Here is a 12,164-nt window from a genome sequence, read left to right as displayed (position 1 = left end):
AAAATGTAATCACATGTCGGTTCCAGTATTATATATTTGTCCAATGAATACTCGTTTATCATCTGCATTTCTTCTTGGTGTAGCAATGTTGATGGCCAGTAGTGTAATAAATTTCCTTAAGACAGGAAAGCTTCTGTACACAAATCAGCACGGATTTAGAAAGCATCGCTGATGCGAAGCTCTGCTTGCCTTTCGCGGCGTGATATCCTACAAACCATGAATGAAGGGCAGGAGGCACGTTCCACATTCATAAATTTGCGGAAAACATTTGACACAGTGGCGCCAGGACTTTTTAAGTAATAGAATCCTCTACGTGGTCCTTAAGGGCGAGAGCTCGTGAGAGACAATGGCATCGTCAGGAGCACCTCAGGGAAATGTGATAACACTGCTGCTATCCTCTATATAGATAAATCTCCTGTCGGACAGGGTGAGCAGAAATTTATGGATATTTGCTGATGACGCTGTAGTGAACGGGAAGGTATCGTCGTTGAGTGACAGTAGGAATATACTAGACGGCTTATAGAGAATTTATAATTGGTGTAATGAATGACAGCTTGCTCATAATGTAGAAAAAAATGAGTTAATACGAATGAGTAGGAGAAAAGTCCTGTAACGTTCGAATGCAGCATTAGTAGCGTGCAGCTTGATACAGTCACTTCGATTAAATACCAAAACATAAGGTTGCAAAGCGATATAAAATGGAGTGAGCACGTCACGTCGGTAATAGGGAAAGCGAATGCAGTGTGTATAATAATTATGTATATTGATTATGTGTTATTTATGGTTGTGTGTAATAATTATGTTTTATTTGTGTTTCTTGAAAGCAGAGATCCGGCAGAAAAATACGTAAAGACTTATTGCAGGTTAAGTGAACATTTTACAGACTTTGACACGTTGAGCCACAATATTGGCAAGTGGCAGCAGTCTAACAAGGAGGCCGACGACCAGCGGAGTTTGCACAGCAGCAGTCAGCACTTCGACAGAGCAGATGAGCAATGCTTCCAAGGAGAACAACGACCGGCGTAGTTCACACATCACTGTCAATGCTCCAGGAACTGTCTGCATAATGAATTCAGGTGCGTGACGTATCTGGCGATGCGGAGGAGGAAGACAGGGCAATGCCCGACCACGCCAACATAGAGGTAAATCAAGGAAATTTGGCATGCGTGTCGATATTGGTCACGTTTCTGTCCAACTTTAGAAGCATAGATCAACGACCGAGAAGTCAGTCGCTGCCCTAGAAACTCAGTGACATTGTGAAAAAACACCTAATAAATACCTCCGACAAACAGGCATGAGGGGGTCCTTTGAGAGGAGAAAGAAGATACGTAGAAACGTCGCCTGGACAGACAGACCAGTGGACGTCATATTTCGCTACAACAACTTACCTGCTACGCTGTTCGACGGAAGAAGATGTTGGTATTGTGCCAATAGGTCAATGCAGGAAGTGCCATCCCAGACGTCACCAGAAAGAAGAATTCCTGTGGTAGTTGGTGTTAGAGCTGCACCTTTTTAAGACTGAAGTCACCTCATAGAGGCACTTCCTTTAAGCAAGTATACCTAACTAAGTGTTCACCTTCTGCGGATGTAATGTTTCCAAGTAGAGAAGGAATTAGCATATTTCATCAAAATATGAGAGGTATTAGGAATAAAGTTAGTGAACTGCTCATAAATGTTGACTATGAAATTATTGGTGTATCAGAGCACCACTTAAATAATTTGACAGTCCAGAGGCTTCCTTTACCAGGATACAGATTAGCTGGCTGTTTTTCGAGTTCCTTGCTGGGTGGGGGAGTGGCTATGTATGTAAAATACAGTGTTCCATTTGAGACCATAGCCGTATCACAGCACTGCAGTGAACAAATATTTGAATGTTGTGCAGGGGCAGCTGAATTTAGTGAAACTAAACTTGTAATTGATGTTGTTTATAGGTCCCCTAACTCTGCTTCATAGTATTTCTGCTCACGCTAGAGAGGGTACTTGATTCACTTTGTAGGAAGTACCAGAAATTAGTTATATGTGGTGACTTCAATAGGAATTTTGTATATGATGGTGCAAGAAAAAGGATGTTGGTGGATCTCATAAATTCATATAATCTGATGCAGACTATGTTTTTTCCAATTAGGGTTCAGCGGAACAGTAGCACAGCCATAGACAATACCATTATTCATTCTTTATTACTGGATGGGCATTCTGTTGGTAAAAGGGTGAATGGCCTTTCAGAAATATAAAGAATTATAAAAGTAACTGCTAAATTCAAACAATATTTTTGCTTGCTACAATTACGACACACACTATTACGGCGAGTAACAATTGTACTTTAGTTGCTCTTTGAAAATTAATATGCTATGTCGCATGTGTTTGCTATTTGATTATTATCTGACAACTGTGACCTGTGTAGTGTGAAGTACTGAAAGTGCGCGTTATGTATTGTTCCTACATCATGATGCCAATAACTATTCTCACATAAGATTGCTTACGACTGTAATGTTCAGTTCCAGTTTAATTATTCTCGTTCTGGTAAGGAACTGACGATCGTTGGTTATTTCATTAACGACATACTTTGAAAACCTTTCTTCCAAATTTTCCACTAACTCCTGTTATTTAAAAAACTAATTTACATAATTAGAAGTATACAAAGTTAACTGAACTTTGTTTCTAATCGTCATTGCTAAAACACTGAGGAATGGCGATTCGGTTATAATTTCAGCTACTTCTCTCGGTTTTGCATTATTCTTCGGAGTAGATGCCTTTTCCCCACAGATTAAGGACTTTAGGCACACAGTCATACAGAAAAGCCTAATTAGCTTGAGAGGTAGCAGGGTTATACGTGGTTCCCGGTGGCAGGACAGTGTATTATGATTACGACTGTCCTGAGCCTTGCAAAATCACCAGTGGTTAATTTCAATGAATAATAGTAAGAAAATTTTAATTACAACAGTGCAGGCGGGATTGGGGTTACAATATAACGATACGAGCATAGGTATGTTCGATAACGTTTCATATATTGACGACAAACTAAACAATACTGGAGGAACAGAATATATAAAGGTGATGTAAAGGTAACAGAGAAGAAAACGAAACAGACAATGGAACAGGGTAGTAATTTGCCGGTATTTAGTACGAATGCTTTAATGTAAATGATTCAAAAAATGATTGAGCATATAAGAAGTGAGATTAGCTCTGTGAAAACCGAAATCACAAATTCTCTAAGCGGTGAGATTAGCTCAGGGAAAAGGGAAATTATGAATTTAGTTATCAGTGAGATTATGAAGACCATAAGTAGTGACATACGTTCTGTAAAAGAGGAAATAACTGCTGTGAGAGGTGAAATAGAAATTTCAAACAATACCTTGCAAAAAGAAAGAAATGACTTAGATACTAAATTTAGTAATGACAGAAAAGATATGATAAAACTTTTTAGGGACGAAATGAAAAAAAATCAAGGACAACATGCAACAACAATTGGGCGACTTAGTAGATGAAAAATGCGGAAATATCGAAAATCAATTGAGGCATGATATCGGTGTGACAACGGACGAGATCAATGAAAATGTCAACAAAAAGGAAAATTGCGAAATAGTAAAAATCCGTTCTGACTTTAAAAATTCGGCGGATTCTTTGAACTGTCAAACTGTAAGTGTTAAGGTCAGTGTTCAGGCGTTGGAAACAGATGTTAATGGTAAGTTTTGTGAAATAAAAGACGAAGATGTAGGTGAGATAAATGAGCGTATTAAGAATCTGAGAAAGCAAGACATCTAACCACCACGTACGTTATAGAAGGGACATGTCAGAGCCAAGTAAGCAGTGAGATTGATAAATTTGATCCTAAAGGTAGTAGCAATCCTGTCGTGTTCATGGACAAATGTAAGTAGATAATTCCGAAAGAATTACCAGAAGAAATTCGCATTAGGATTGGCAGGACACGGCTGAGTGATGACGCAGATAGTTGGGCAATTCGCGCCCTGGGCGGTTGCAAAACGCTTGACGAATTCCTAAAACGATTGGAAGACGAATGCTGGTCAACCAGTACACAGGAGGAAGTAAGTACGGAATTTACGTATGCTCCTCCGTACCATGCCAGCAGAGACTCAAATATGAAAAGTTATTGCGAGGGTATGTGTAAGAACATTTAGCATGTAAAAGGACACATAACCGAAAAGAGAATGTTGGGCATGCTGTGCGGTACGTTGCCACGTAGTGTCCGCGGCCACATAATTGATGACTGTAGCAGAACAGCGTAGGAGGTGTAGGTGTAGTATAGCGTGACGACGAAACTCACCGGTACAGTCACCACAACAGCAGCCATAATCAGAACGGAAGTAGTAACTATTGCGACAGACAAAGTCAAAATAATAAAAATCAAAGTCAAAGAGGAAACTTAAATAGTGATTACAGTATGAGATCGGCACATGTAGATAATGGAAGACGCGGCGGAAGAAGTTTTGGTCGTGCTAGGGGAGATTGTAATTGTACCCACCATGGCAATGATGGAGTGCAAAACGGGGGTCCGCAACAGTATCGGGTCATGCTGCTGCGGATCGCTATGAGAGACCCCGCCGGCTTCAGAGGCGGTATTGCCGCCGCAACAATGAGGACGCAAAGGCAAGCAAAACGAGTAACGAACTTAAAGAAGGTCAAGTGTACGCTGGAAACAGCGAGAATGATTAACGATACAGAAATGTCGCGATTCGGACGCTGGTCTAATCAAATGTATTAGCAAGCGAAATCACGAATGTACTCGCGAGTTCAGACAGTACCGTTGCACCGAGTTTAGAGCATCTTACGGTAGCGAATAAGCAAGTTGTCTCGGTAAATGAAGTTGAAATAATTAAGGATAAGGAATGGCTGACGCATGTAAGTAATATGTACGATGGTTTGGAGGAATGGAAGAAAGAAAGCAGCGTATATTTTACGGAAAGTAATGAGAAAGTGATGAGCAATGAAGATGAGTATTTTGTTTGTGAGACGAAAGAGGCAAATAATTTAAAGAGCTATTACGTAAAGTAGCTAATGTTGATGAGATATGTGAATATAATAAAGAATTTGTGGCACGTGAGGTGCGTAATAATAATGTGTTTGTTGATGCCATTCCCGAACTCGACGAAGTCAGCGAATTGGAAATGACAGCCGGAAACTGTGTTGTTGGGCAACAATACGTTTTCTCTGATAAGTGGGAGAGATTAGACAGCGAAACGGAAGATTCCAATGTGTACCAAGTTACGGCAGAAGTACTGCGTACAGATGAAGAAAGCCAGTTTGACGACGCAACAGATACTGCGGAAATAAAACATATTTTGTTTCAAACAGAAGAAGGTAATAGTAGGAGGCAGAAAAAGCCACTGGATAAAATGCTTGAGCCGGATGATACCCTGTGGAAAGATCTGGAAGTGGAACAATATCTATTATGGGAAGATAGAGGTGATGAGTCGAGACGATGTGAACAGATAATGATCCCGTTAAATGTACATGGTGTGGAAACTTAGGTATTAATCGAAGGTGGTAGTCAGATTGGTGTGTGTTCCCAGTCATTTTATGAGCATATTAGGAACGAACGTGAAGTATTCGAATGCCAATTGAGGGCGTGAAGTTGATAGATGCTACCGGTTGTTGTAGTAAACCAATAAAATCCAAGGTGTTGTTATAAATGGTTATGAAAAGTGTATTGTTCGAACACGATTTCTTAGCTAAGTACTGAATTAATTGCAGGTATGGGTTGGATGACTAAGCATAAAATAATTATTGACTGTGATAGGAAGAAAATGATCTGCTCAGTGTTTTTTGATGAAGTAGTAGAAACTGGTGAAAGGAGTGAAATTAATTTACGAATATTTAAACTACTAATGTGTGCAGGTCTGGGTGAAGGAGCTGAGCGTTATCATGTTAGAAACTTGAATAAATTGTTCCTGTCTGATGAAGTGAAAGACATAGATAAAAAGTTTTTGGGAATATCAGTACAACAAAAAAGGGAATTGTACAATATTTTAGCCATTAATAAAGAAGTATTGCCAGAGAAGCCTGGTTTAGTACGTGACTTTGAATATGAAATCGAAACTGTAGAGCATGAACCATTTTTAGGACCAACGTATCAAATCCCGCTAGCTAGAAAGGAATCAGTACAGAGAGATATAAATCGTATGGAGGAATGGGGAATATTTGAAAGATCTAGGAGTCGGTATAATAATTCACTTGTTCTGGTCAATAAGAAAGACGGAGGAGTGAGAATTGTGATGGACGCGGGCGATTGAAATAAGATAGTGAAGCGTGAGACTGATAGACCAAAATGTTTGGATGATATGCATCGGAAGTTTTATGTTGTTGTATACATGAGAAGTCTTGATTTGATGCCTGGGTATTGGCAAATTCCGTTAGATCCAAAATCAAGGAAACTGACAGCACATCTTTTTGTGGGAAAGTGCTATCAATATAAAGCCATTGCCGTTTGGATTAAACACATCTTTCCGTGTTTGCTCAAGCATTGGACGGAGTGTTAGGAAAAGAATTAGCGAGTAGAATAACAATTTAGGCTGATGACGTATTGGTAGATACATCATCATGGGAAGAGCATTATGAGATGATGAAAGAAATTTTTCAAGCATTGAGACGAGGTGGAATGACGTTAAAAATCAGGAAATGTGAATCTGTAAAAAAGGAATTAGAATTCTTAGGTCGTATTGTAACGACTATGGGAATAACGAAAGCTCCGCGAAAATTAGAAACGATTAGAGATTGCCAACCACCAAAGACGAAAATATGTGGATGGGCAAGCTTTCAATGATCCAGATTTAATTAATACATTGAAGAAAAATAGGCAACGGCCTTGCCGCAGTGGATACACCGGTTGCCGACAGACCACCGAAGTTAAGCGCTGTTGGGCGTGGCCGGCACTTAGATGGGTGACCGTTGGGGCCGGCAGCCATTTTTCGGGGCGCACTCAGCTTCGTGATGCCAACTGAGGAGCTACTCGACCGAATAGTAGATGCTCCAGTCACAGGAAACCATCATAACGACCGGGAGAGCAGTGTGCTGACCACACACCCCTCCTATCAGCATCCTCAACTGAGGATGATACAGGGGTCGAATGGTCCCGATGAGCCACTTGTGGCCTGAACACGGAGTGCTAATAACAAACCGAAGAAAAATAGTAGATTTATATGGACGGAAAAGTCTCAGTTAGTTTTCGACAGATTAAAACAGGAACTTATAATAAGCCAAATTTTACACCATCCTGATTTATCATTACTGTTCCATATGGGAACATATACATGCGATTATGACGTTGCAGTTCATATGTTTGAGGAAACAGTGGTAGGAGGAAGTAAAGAATGTCGTTCTATATCGTTTGCGAGTAGAACTTTGACGAGATATGTCAGAAAAAGAGGCACTGTCTATTGTTTGGGAATTTAAGAGATTTAAAAGTTTTTTATGGGAATGCAAGGTGATAGTGCATACAGATCATAAAGCCTTAACATTTTTGAAGAATTGTCGCCTACTGCATGACAGACTGAAGAGGTGGGCGACATACATACAGATGTTTGATTACGAAATTTATTATGCAAGAAGTAGAGGTGTACACAACTGTGTAGCAGACGCTCTATCACGGTTACCATTCCATCCAAATGGATCGGGTAATAGGGAAAGTAGAGAAACGACGTTCAAAGTTATGTATTTAATAAATGATGAAGGGAAGAAAAAGGAGGAGGATATATGTAAGAACATGCGCTGATATCAAACGGATGACGAGTGCTTAAAGTTAGTGAAAACTAAATTCGGTGCTAGAAACGGAGAAGGAGAAAGGTTAAGGAAATATTACAAGGTGTATGATGGTGTGTTGTATTTGCGGAAAGATGAAAGTAAAGAACACTACCGAGCATGTTGGCCATCTAAATACGTACTCGAAGTGATTTATTTTCATTTGGCATATGGTCATTGCGGACCAAAAAAGATAGCAGAGTAGATAAGATAACAGAGTCAGTAACGTTTATTAACGTGGAAAGGGAAATAGCAGAGAGAGTACAAACTTGTGATAAACGTTAGAAGGTAAAAGTAACAAATGTGACTAGCTATGGTCCAATGCAAAGTATACAACCTAAAGACAATATAGAAATTTTGGGAACAGAGTTATGTGGGCCTTTATCAAAGACTACTGGAAATCTTGCATATATTTTGGTCGTGTTAGATACGTTTTCCAAATTTGTAAAGTTATACCGTTTACGAAAAGCTACTGCTAAGTCAATATTCGGTAACTTGGTTGCTTATTTTGAGCAAATCGGGAAACTGAAAGCAATATTATCTGACAATGGTCCACAATTTATATCTAAGGTATGGGAAGAAGGAATGAAAGAAAAAGGTGTAGAAGTTATTCATATATCGCCATACCATCCACAAAGTAACCCTTTGTAACGCTATATGTGTGAACTGGGTAGGTATTTTAGGACTCATGCCATAGTAATCACAGGGTGTGAGGCAAGAATAATTCAGAAATTGAAGAAATCATAAACTCCGTTTCACATGAGAGTACAGGGTACAGTCCAATTGAAATTATGTTAGGTAACAAACCAAAAAGTATAGTAGAAGATCTGATTAATTTTCCACCACAACAAGATTTAGACATGTCACAGAAAAAACGTTGGCGAGAGAGAAAATGATAAACCGTGCTGAGGCACGAATTAAAAGACGTGAGCAGAGAGTAAAGTCAGCAAAATTTAAAGTTGGGGTCCTCGTTCTCCTTAAAACTCTTGAGAAATCCTGTGAGACAGATAATGAAATATCGAAATTTAATTTCATTTATAACAGACCCTTCAAAAATTGAAAGCATTCCTCACCATAATGCTTTCTGTCTAGTTCACCTACGGTCAAATAAAAAATTAGGAATGCCTAATATAGTAGACTTGAAGCATTACCAAAGCAGAAATGACTGAATTTTGTAATAAAACAAAATAAAAACATAAACGTTGTTTGAAATGTCATTATAAAATAAATAATGGGTATTTCAATGAAATGATAATATTAACCTGTGGCCGGCCGGAGTGGCCGTGCGGTTCTAGGCGCTGCAGTCTGGAGCGGAGCGACCGCTACGGTCGCAGGTTCGAATCCTGCCTCGGGCATCGATGTGTGTGATGTCCTTAGGTTAGTTAAGTTTAATTAGTTCTAAGTTCTAGGTGACTGATGACCTCAGAAGTTAAGTCGCATATTGCTCAGAGCCATTTGAACCATATTTACTTGTTGTTGTTGTTGTGGTCTTCAGTCCAGAGACTGGTTTGATGCAGCTCTCCATGCTATTCTATCCTGTGCAAGGTTATTCATCTCCCAGTGCCTACTGCAACCTACATCCTTCTGAATCTGTTTAGTATATTCATCCCTTGGTCTCCCTCTACGATTTTTACCCTCCACACTGCCCTCCAATACTAAATTGGTGATCCCTTGATGCCTCAGAATATGTCCCACAAACTGATCCCTTTTCTAGTCAAGTTGTGCCACAAATTCCTCTTCTCCCCGATTCTATTCAGTACCTCCTCGTTAGTTATGTGGTCTACCCATCTCATCTTCAGCGTTCTTCTGTAGCACCACATTTCTAAAGCTTCTATTCTCTTCTTGTCTAAACTATTTATCGTCCACGTTTCAGTTCCATAGATGGCTACACTCCATACAAATACTTCCTGACACTTAAATCTATACTCGATGTTAACAAATTTCTCGCTTTCCTTGCCATTGCCAGTCTACATTTTATATCCTCTCTACTTCGACCATCATCAGTTATTTTGTTCCCCAAATAGCAAACTCATTTACTACTTTTAGCGTCTCATTTCCTACTCTAATTCCCGCAGCATCACCCGATTTCATTCGACTACATTCCATAATCCTCGTTTTGCTTTTGTTGATGTTCATATTATATCCTCCTTTCAAGACACTGTCCATTCCATTCAGCTGCTCTTCCAAGTCCTTTGCTGTCTCTGACAGAATTATAGTGTCATCGGCGAACCTCAAAGTTTTTATTTCTTCTCCATGGATTTTAATTCCTATTCCAAATTTTTATTTTGTTTCCTTTGCTGCTTGCTCAATATACAGATTGAATAACATCGGGGATAGGCTACAAACCTGTCTCACTCCCTTCCCAACCACTGCTTCCCTTTCATGCCCCTAGACTCTTATAACTGCCATCTGGTTTCTGTACAAATCGTAAATAGCCTTTCGCTCCCTGTATTTTACCCCTGCCACCATCAGAATTTGAAAGAGCGTATTCCAGTCAACATTGGCGAAGGTTTTCTGTAAGTCTACAAATGCTAGAAACGTAGGTTTGCCTTTCCTTAATCTATTTTCTAAGATAAGTCGTATGGTCAGTATTGCCTCACATGTTCCAACATTTCTACGAAATCCAAACTGATCTTCCCCGAGGTCGGATTCTACCAGTTTTTCTATTCGTCTGTAACGAATTCGTGTTAGTATTTTGCAGCCGTGGCTTATTAAACTGATAGTTCGGCAATTTTCATATCTGTCAACTCCTGCTTTCTTTGGGATTGAAATTATTATATTCTTCTTGATGTCTGAGGGCGTTTCGCCTCTCTCACACACATTGCTCGCTAGATGGTAGAGTTTTGCCAGGCCAGGCTCTCCCAAGGCTGTTAGTAGTTCTAATGGAATGTTGTCTACTTGCTGGGCCTTGTTCCGACTTATGTCTTTTAGTGCTCTATCAAACTCTTCACGCAGTATCATATCTCCTATTTCATCTTCATCTACATTCTCTTCCATTTCTGTAATATTGTCCTCAAGAACATGGCCCTTGTACAGACTCTCTTTATACTTCTTCCACCTTTCTGCTTTTCCTTCTTTGCTTAGAACTCGGTTTCCATCTGAGCTCTTGATATTCACGCAAGTGGTTCTCTTTTCTCCAAAGGTCTCTTTAATTTTCCTGTAGGCGGTATCTATCTTACCCCTAGTGATTTGCGCCTCTACATCGTTACATTGGTCCTATAGCCATCCCTGCTTAGCCATTTTGCACTTCCTGTAGATCACATTTTTGATACTTTTGTATTCCTTTTTGCCTGCTTCATTTACTGCATTTTTATATTTCCTCCTTTCATCAATTAAATTCAGTATCTCTTCCGTTACCCAAGGATTTCTATTAGCTCTCGTCTTTTTATCTACTTGATCCTCTGCTACCTTCACTATTTCGTCTCTCAAAGCTACCCATTCTTCTACGGTATTTCTTTCCCTCATTATTGTCAATCGTTCCCTAATGCTCTCCCTGAAGCGCTCTACAACCTCTGGTTCTTTCAGTTTATCCAGGTCCTATCTCCTCAAATTCCCACCTTTTCGCAGTTTCTTCAGTTTTTATCCACAGTTCATAACCAATAGATTGTGGTCAGAGTCCACATTGGCCCCTGGAAATGTCTTACAATTTAAAACCTGGTTCCTAAATCTCTGGCTTACCATTACATAATCTATCTGAAACCTGTCAGTATCTCCAGGCTTCTTCCATGTATACAACCTTCTTTTATGATTCTTGAACCAAGTGTTAGCAACGATTAAGTGCAAAATTCTACCAGGCGGCTTCCTCTTTCATTCCTCACTCCCATTCCATATTCACCTACTATGTTTCCTACTCTTCCTTTTCCTACTACCGAGCTCCAGTCACCCATGAGTATTAAATTTTCGTCTCCCTTCACTATCTGAACAATTTCTTTTATCTCATCAAACATTTCATCAATCTGGATTTCATCAATCTCTCCGTCATCTGCTGAGCTAGTTGTCATATAAACTTGTACTGCTGTGGTAGGCGTGGGTTTCGTTTCTATCTTGGCCACAGCAATGCGTTCACTATGCTGTGTGTAGTAGCTTACCCGCATTCCAATTTTCCAATTCATGATTAAACCTACTTCTGCATTACCCCTATTTGATTTTGTATTTACAACCATGTATTCACCTGATCAGAAGTCTTGTTCCTCCTGCCACCGAACTTCACTAATTCCCACTGTATTTATCTTTAACCTATCCATTTCCCTTCTTAAATTTTCTAACCTACCTGCTCGATTAAGGCATCTGACATTCCACGCTCCGATCCGTGGAACGCCAGTTTTCTTTCTCGTGATAACAACATCCTCCTTAGTAGTCCCCGCCCGGATATCCGAATGGGGGACTATTTTACCTCCGGAATATTTTACCCA

Source organism: Schistocerca americana, chromosome 1 (genome assembly GCF_021461395.2).
Source record: "Schistocerca americana isolate TAMUIC-IGC-003095 chromosome 1, iqSchAmer2.1, whole genome shotgun sequence".
NCBI classification, from domain to species: Eukaryota; Metazoa; Arthropoda; class Insecta; order Orthoptera; family Acrididae; genus Schistocerca; species Schistocerca americana.
The sequence above is the reverse complement of the archived record's forward strand: the minus strand, read 5'-3'. Positions refer to the sequence as shown.